Below are 7,500 nucleotides of genomic sequence, written 5' to 3' on the forward strand. Positions count from 1 at the left end.
TAGACCTGTCCTCCCCGCCAAACCGGTCCCGGGTAGACGTGGTGGCCGGCCGGGACCCGGGATGGGGGGGGCGCTGTCGGGTAGACCTGTCCTCCCCGCCGAACCGGTCCCTGGTAGACCTGTCCTCCCCGCCGAACCGGTCCCGGGTAGACGTGGTGGCCGGCCGGGACGCGGGGCGATGGGGGGGGCGCTGTCGGGTAGACCTGTCCTCCCCGCCGACCCGGTCCCGGGTAGACCTGTCCTCCCCGCCGACCCGGTCCCGGGTAGACGTGGTGGCCGGCCGGGACGCGGGGTGGGGGGGGCGCTGTCGTCCAGACCCGTCGGCCAGACCCGTCCCCGTCCCCGTCCCCGTCCCCGTCCCCGTCCCCGTCCCCGTCCCCGTCCCGTTCCCGCCCCCCCCGCCACCCCCTTCCGCGGCACCAACCCCCCCCGCAAGCAACGGGAAGGGGCGCAGCTTTCTATCAGCTCGGCTGAAACGCCCGAAGGCGGGGCGGCGTCTGTGTTTCAAAAGCGGAAAAAAAATAAAAAAGCAACAAAAACCAAAAAATTCCCGCCGCCCCGCCCCACCCCCCCCCCCCCCCCCCCACCTCCCCCCGTGCAGGCACCCCTGCAAACGGGCCTCCGGCACGGCAGCCCGGCCGCCGCACCCCCACCCGCAAGCCCCCCCCCACCGCCGCCCCGGCCGAGAGCGCACAAGCAGCCCCTGCCGCCGCCCCCCCCCACCCCCCCCCCGGTGCGGGCACCCCTGCATACGGGCCTCCGGCACGGGCGCTCCGCTGCCCCCCCCCACCCCGCCACCCCCCCACCGCCGCCCCGGCCGAGAGCGCACAAGCAGCCCCTGCCGCCGCCCCCCCCCCCCCCCCCCGACTCAAACCTCAATCTTCTCGGAAAAGAGGCCCCGTCCCCAGCCTACCTCAGCGCAAGGCTCCCCGCCTGCTCCTCGACCCCGTCTCTCAGTCTCTGTCTCCCCCTTCTGCCGCGGGGAAGCGCCCGCCCCTTGCCGGCGGGTGGGCGGGGCGGGCCGGCTCGGGTTCCGGTTGCTAAGCAGCAGGGTGGCACTCGTTGACCCCGGGCGCCGCTCCGTCTGCCGATGGGCGGGCCGGTGCTGGCTCTCAAGAACTTTTTGTAACTGTTTCCCTGCTCTGCTTTGGTTTTGTTTTTTTTTCTCGCCCACCGTCAGAACCGATGCAGAGTAAGAAAGCCTTCAGCGAGACAGTCCGGCCAAGCTTAGCGCCTTCCACTAGATACGGCGAAGTCTCGGAAACGGGGGGTGGCGAGGGGAATTTCAGGCGCGCGCCGCCTCCCCCCTCCTGCACCACCCCCCCCCGCAAGCGACGGGAAGGGGCGCCGCTTTCCATCAGCTCGGCTGAAACGCCCGAGGACGGGGCGGCGTCTCTGTTTCAAAAGCGGAAAAAGAAATAAAAAAGCAACAAAAACCAAAAAATTCCCGCCGCCCCCCCCAACCCACCCCCGTGCAGGCACCCCTGCAAACGGGCCTCCGGCAGGGCCGGCCTGCCGCCCCCAGCCACCCCCCGCAAGCCCCCCCACCGCCGCCCCGGCTGAGAGAGCACAGGCAGCCCGCCGCCGGCCCTTCCCACCCCGTGCAGGCACCCCTGCATACGGGCCTCCGGCAGGGCCGGCCTGCCGCCCCCAGCCACCCCCCGCAAGCCCCCCCACCGCCGCCCCGGCTGAGAGAGCACAGGCAGCCCGCCGCCGGCCCTTCCCACCCCGTGCAGGCACCCCTGCATACGGGCCTCCGGCAGGGCCGGCCTGCCGCCCCCAGCCACCCCCCGCAAGCCCCCCCACCGCCGCCCCGGCTCAGAGAGCACAGGCACCCCGCCGCCGCCCCTTCCCACCCCGTGCAGGCACCCCTGCATACGGGCCTCCGGCAGGGCCGGCCTGCCGCCCCCAGCCACCCCCCGCAAGCCCCCCCAACCGCCGCCCCGGCTCAGAGAGCACAGGCAGCCCGCCGCAGGCCCACCCACCCCGTGCAGGCACCCCTGCATACGGGCCTCCGGCAGGGCCGGCCTGCCGACCCCAGCCATCCCCCGCAAGCCCCTCCACCGCCGCCCCGACTGAAACAGCACAGGCAGCCCGCCGCCGGCCCTTCCCACCCCGTGCAGGCACCCCTGCATACGGGCCTCCGGCAGGGCCGGCCTGCCGCCCCCAGCCACCCCCCGCAAGCCCCCCCACCGCCGCCCCGGCTCAGAGAGCACAGGCACCCCGCCGCCGCCCCTTCCCACCCCGTGCAGGCACCCCTGCATACGGGCCTCCGGCAGGGCCGGCCTGCCGCCCCCAGCCACCCCCCGCAAGCCCCCCCACCGCCGCCCCGGCTGAGAGAGCACAGGCAGCCCGCCGCCGGCCCTTCCCACCCCGTGCAGGCACCCCTGCATACGGGCCTCCGGCAGGGCCGGCCTGCCGACCCCAGCCACCCCCCGCAAGCCCCCCCCACCGCCGCCCCGGCTCAGAGAGCACAGGCAGCCCGCCGCCGGCCCTTCCCACCCCGTGCAGGCACCCCTGCATACGGGCCTCCGGCAGGGCCGGCCTGCCGCCCCCAGCCACCCCCCGCAACCCCCCCCACCGCCGCCCCGGCTGAGAGATCACAGGCAGCCCGCCGCCGGCCCTTCCCACCCCGTGCAGGCACCCCTGCATACGGGCCTCCGGCAGGGCCGGCCTGCCGACCCCAGCCACCCCCCGCAAGCCCCCCCCACCGCCGCCCCGGCTGAGAGAGCACAGGCAGCCCGCCGCCGGCCCTTCCCACCCCGTGCAGGCACCCCTGCATACGGGCCTCCGGCAGGGCCGGCCTGCCGACCCCAGCCACCCCCCGCAAGCCCCCCCCACCGCCGCCCCGGCTGAGAGAGCACAGGCAGCCCGCCGCAGGCCCACCCACCCCGTGCAGGCACCCCTGCATACGGGCCTCCGGCAGGGCCGGCCTGCCGACCCCAGCCACCCCCCGCAAGCCCCCCCACCGCCGCCCCGACTGAGACAGCACAGGCAGCCCGCCGCCGGCCCTTCCCACCCCGTGCAGGCACCCCTGCATACGGGCCTCCGGCAGGGCCGGCCTGCCGCCCCCAGCCACCCCCCGCAACCCCCCCCACCGCCGCCCCGGCTGAGAGAGCACAGGCAGCCCGCCGCCGGCCCTTCCCACCCCGTGCAGGCACCCCTGCATACGGGCCTCCGGCAGGGCCGGCCTGCCGCCCCCAGCCACCCCCCACAAGCCCCCCCACCGCCGCCCCGGCTGAGAAAGCACAGGCAGCCCGCCGCCGGCCCTTCCCACCCCGTGCAGGCACCCCTGCATACGGGCCTCCGGCAGGGCCGGCCTGCCGACCCCAGCCACCCCCCGCAAGCCCCCCCACCGCCGCCCCGGCTGAGAGAGCACAGGCAGCCCGCCGCCGGCCCTTCCCACCCCGTGCAGGCACCCCTGCATACGGGCCTCCGGCAGGGCCGGCCTGCCGCCCCCAGCCACCCGCCACAGGCCCCCCCACCGCCGCCCCGGCTGAGACAGCACAGGCAGCCCGCCGCCGGCCCTTCCCACCCCGTGCAGGCACCCCTGCATACGGGCCTCCGGCAGGGCCGGCCTGCCGCCCACAGCCACCCCCCGCAACCCCCCCCACCGCCGCCCCGGCTGAGAGAGCACAGGCAGCCCGCCGCCGGCCCTTCCCACCCCGTGCAGGCACCCCTGCATACGGGCCTCCGGCAGGGCCGGCCTGCCGCCCCCAGCCACCCCCCGCAAGCCCCCCCCACCGCCGCCCCGGCTCAGAGAGCACAGGCAGCCCGCCGCAGGACCACCCACCCCGTGCAGGCACCCCTGCATACGGGCCTCCGGCAGGGCCGGCCTGCCGACCCCAGCCACCCCCCGCAAGCCCCCCCACCGCCGCCCCGACTGAGACAGCACAGGCAGCCCGCCGCCGGCCCTTCCCACCCCGTGCAGGCACCCCTGCATACGGGCCTCCGGCAGGGCCGGCCTGCCGCCCCCAGCCACCCCCCGCAACCCCCCCCACCGCCGCCCCGGCTGAGAGAGCACAGGCAGCCCGCCGCCGGCCCTTCCCACCCCGTGCAGGCACCCCTGCATACGGGCCTCCGGCAGGGCCGGCCTGCCGCCCCCAGCCACCCCCCGCAAGCCCCCCCACCGCCGCCCCGACTGAGACAGCACAGGCAGCCCGCCGCCGGCCCTTCCCACCCCGTGCAGGCACCCCTGCATACGGGCCTCCGGCAGGGCCGGCCTGCCGACCCCAGCCACCCCTCCGCAAGCCCCCCCACCGCCGCCCCGGCTGAGAGAGCACAGGCAGCCCGCCGCCGGCCCTTCCCACCCCGTGCAGGCACCCCTGCATACGGGCCTCCAGCACGGGCGACCCGCTCTGTCCGCAGGGAGGACAGGTCTAACCCTTCTGCCGGCAGGGAGGCCAGGTCTACCCCTTCTGCCGGCAGGGAGGCCAGGTCTACCCGTTTTACCTGCAGGGAGGCCAGGTCTACCCGTTCTGGCGGCAGGGAGACCAGGTCTACCCGTTCTGCCGGCAGGGATGCCAGGTCTACCCGTTTTACCGGCAGGGAGGCCAGGTCTACCCGTATTGCCGGCAGGGAGGCCAGGTCTACCCGTTTTACCGGCAGGGATGCCAGGTCTACCCGTTCTAGCGGCAGGGAGACCAGGTCTACCCGTATTGCCGGCAGGGATGCCAGGTCTACCCGTTTTACCGGCAGGGATGCCAGGTCTACCCATTTACCGGCAGGGATGCCAGGTCTACCCGTTCTGGCTGCAGGGAGGCCAGGTCTACCCATATTGCCGGCAGGGAGACCAGGTCTACCCATTTACCGGCAGGGAGACCAGGTCTACCCGTTCTGGCGGCAGGGAGAACAGGTCTACCCTTTTTGCCGGCAGGGAGACCAGGTCTACCCGTTTTGCCGGCAGGGAGACCAGGTCTACCCGTTCTGGCTGCAGGGAGACCAGGTCTACCCGTTTTGCCGGCAGGGATAACAGGTCTACCCGATTTACCTGCAGGGAGACCAGGTCTACCCCTTCTGCCGGCAGGGAGACCAGGTCTACCCGTTTTGCCGGCAGGGATGCCAGGTCTACCCGTTCTGGCGGCAGGGAGAACAGGTCTACCCGTTTTACCTGCAGGGAGAACAGGTCTACCCGTTTTACCGGCAGGGAGACCAGGTCTACCCGTTTTGCCGGCAGGGATGCCAGGTCTACCCGTTTTACCTGCAGGGATGCCAGGTCTACCCGTTTTACCGGCAGGGAGGCCAGGTCTACCCGTTCTGCCGGCAGGGAGGCCAGGTCTACCCGTTCTAGCGGCAGGGAGACCAGGTCTACCCATTTACCGGCAGGGAGACCAGGTCTACCCGTTTTGCCGGCAGGGATGCCAGGTCTACCCGTTTTGCCGGCAGGGATAACAGGTCTACCCGTTTTACCTGCAGGGATGCCAGGTCTACCCGTTTTACCGGCAGGGAGACCAGGTCTACCCGTTTTGCCGGCAGGGATGCCAGGTCTACCCGTTCTGGCGGCAGGGAGACCAGGTCTACCCGTTCTGCCGGCAGGGATGCCAGGTCTACCCGTTTTACCTGCACGGAGACCAGGTCTACCCGTTTTACCGGCAGGGAGGCCAGGTCTACCCGTTCTGGCGGCAGGGAGAACAGGTCTACCCTTTTTGCCGGCAGGGAGACCAGGTCTACCCGTTTTGCCGGCAGGGATGCCAGGTCTACCCGTTTTACCGGCAGGGAGAACAGGTCTACCCGTTTTACCGGCAGGGATGCCAGGTCTACCCGTTTTACCTGCAGGGATGCCAGGTCTACCCGTTTTACCGGCAGGGAGGCCAGGTCTACCCGTTCTGCCGGCAGGGAGGCCAGGTCTACCCGTTCTAGCGGCAGGGAGACCAGGTCTACCCATTTACCGGCAGGGAGACCAGGTCTACCCGTTTTGCCGGCAGGGATGCCAGGTCTACCCGTTTTGCCGGCAGGGATAACAGGTCTACCCGTTTTACCTGCAGGGAGGCCAGGTCTACCCGTTTTACCGGCAGGGAGACCAGGTCTACCCGTTTTGCCGGCAGGGATGCAAGGTCTACCCGTTTTACCTGCACGGAGACCAGGTCTACCCGTTTTACCGGCAGGGAGGCCAGGTCTACCCGTTCTGGCGGCAGGGAGAACAGGTCTACCCATTTACCGGCAGGGAGACCAGGTCTACCCGTTTTGCCGGCAGGGATGCCAGGTCTACCCGTTTTGCCGGCAGGGATGCCAGGTCTACCCGTTTTACCTGCAGGGATGCCAGGTCTACCCGTTTTACCGGCAGGGAGGCCAGGTCTACCCGTTCTGCCGGCAGGGAGGCCAGGTCTACCCGTTCTAGCGGCAGGGAGACCAGGTCTACCCATTTACCGGCAGGGAGACCAGGTCTACCCGTTTTGCCGGCAGGGATGCCAGGTCTACCCGTTTTGCCGGCAGGGATAACAGGTCTACCCGTTTTACCTGCAGGGAGGCCAGGTCTACCCGTTTTACCGGCAGGGAGACCAGGTCTACCCGTTCTGCCGGCAGGGATGCCAGGTCTACCCGTTTTACCTGCACGGAGACCAGGTCTACCCGTTTTACCGGCAGGGAGGCCAGGTCTACCCGTTCTGGCGGCAGGGAGAACAGGTCTACCCTTTTTGCCGGCAGGGAGACCAGGTCTACCCGTTTTACCGGCAGGGATGCCAGGTCTACCCGCTTCCGGCAGGGATGCCAGGTCTACCCGGTTCCAGGCAGGGAGGCCTCGTCTACCCGTTCTGCCGGCAGGGAGGCCAGGTCTACCCGTTTTACCGTCCGCCGGGTCCGGTGTGCCCGATGTGGCCGCCGGAGCTGCCGGCGGAAAGGGATGCCTCGTCTACCTCGCTCCGGCGGGACTTTGGCTCCACCGCGGTTCTGGCAGGTAGACGTCTTGCCCGGTTCTTCTTCGGAGCTGCCGAAGGGGTCGCTGCTTTGCGCTGCCTCCAGTTACGTCATGGTAAGAGTCGGCGGCGCTCGCGCGCCTCCCCGCTGGGGGAAGACGGTTCTCTTCGAGCCCGCCGGGGCCGGGGACCTCGCTGTCCGTATACTAGGGCAGAGGGCTGGCGCTCGCGGACCAGCGCCATCGAACCGCTGCAGCTACTCGCGGTTCAGCCGGCAGACTCGGGCGTTGCACGGCGGCTGTGGCCGTGGCCGTTCTGCCTCCTACCTATCGCGCACGGCGCTTCCGACTGCCAGAAGCCGCGCGAAGCCGCTGCTTGCCCGCAGGCTCCGGTGGCCGTTGCCGACTGGAGCGAGGGCTCCAAGAGGGGTTTCTCCAGGGCCGGGCCGAGACGGGCGGCGGTCGCCGGCACTCGAACGCTTGTCACCCGCGGCTCAGCCGGCAGACTCGGGCGTTGCCCGGCGGCCCTGGCCGTGGCCGTTCTGCCTCCTACCTATCGCGCACGGCGGTTCCGACTGCCAGAAGCCGCGCGAAGCCGCTGCTTGCCCGCAGGCTCCGGTGGCCGTTGCCGACTGGAGCGAGGGCTCCAA

Source organism: Opisthocomus hoazin, unplaced genomic scaffold (genome assembly GCF_030867145.1).
Source record: "Opisthocomus hoazin isolate bOpiHoa1 unplaced genomic scaffold, bOpiHoa1.hap1 HAP1_SCAFFOLD_196, whole genome shotgun sequence".
NCBI lineage: Eukaryota > Metazoa > Chordata > Aves > Opisthocomiformes > Opisthocomidae > Opisthocomus > Opisthocomus hoazin.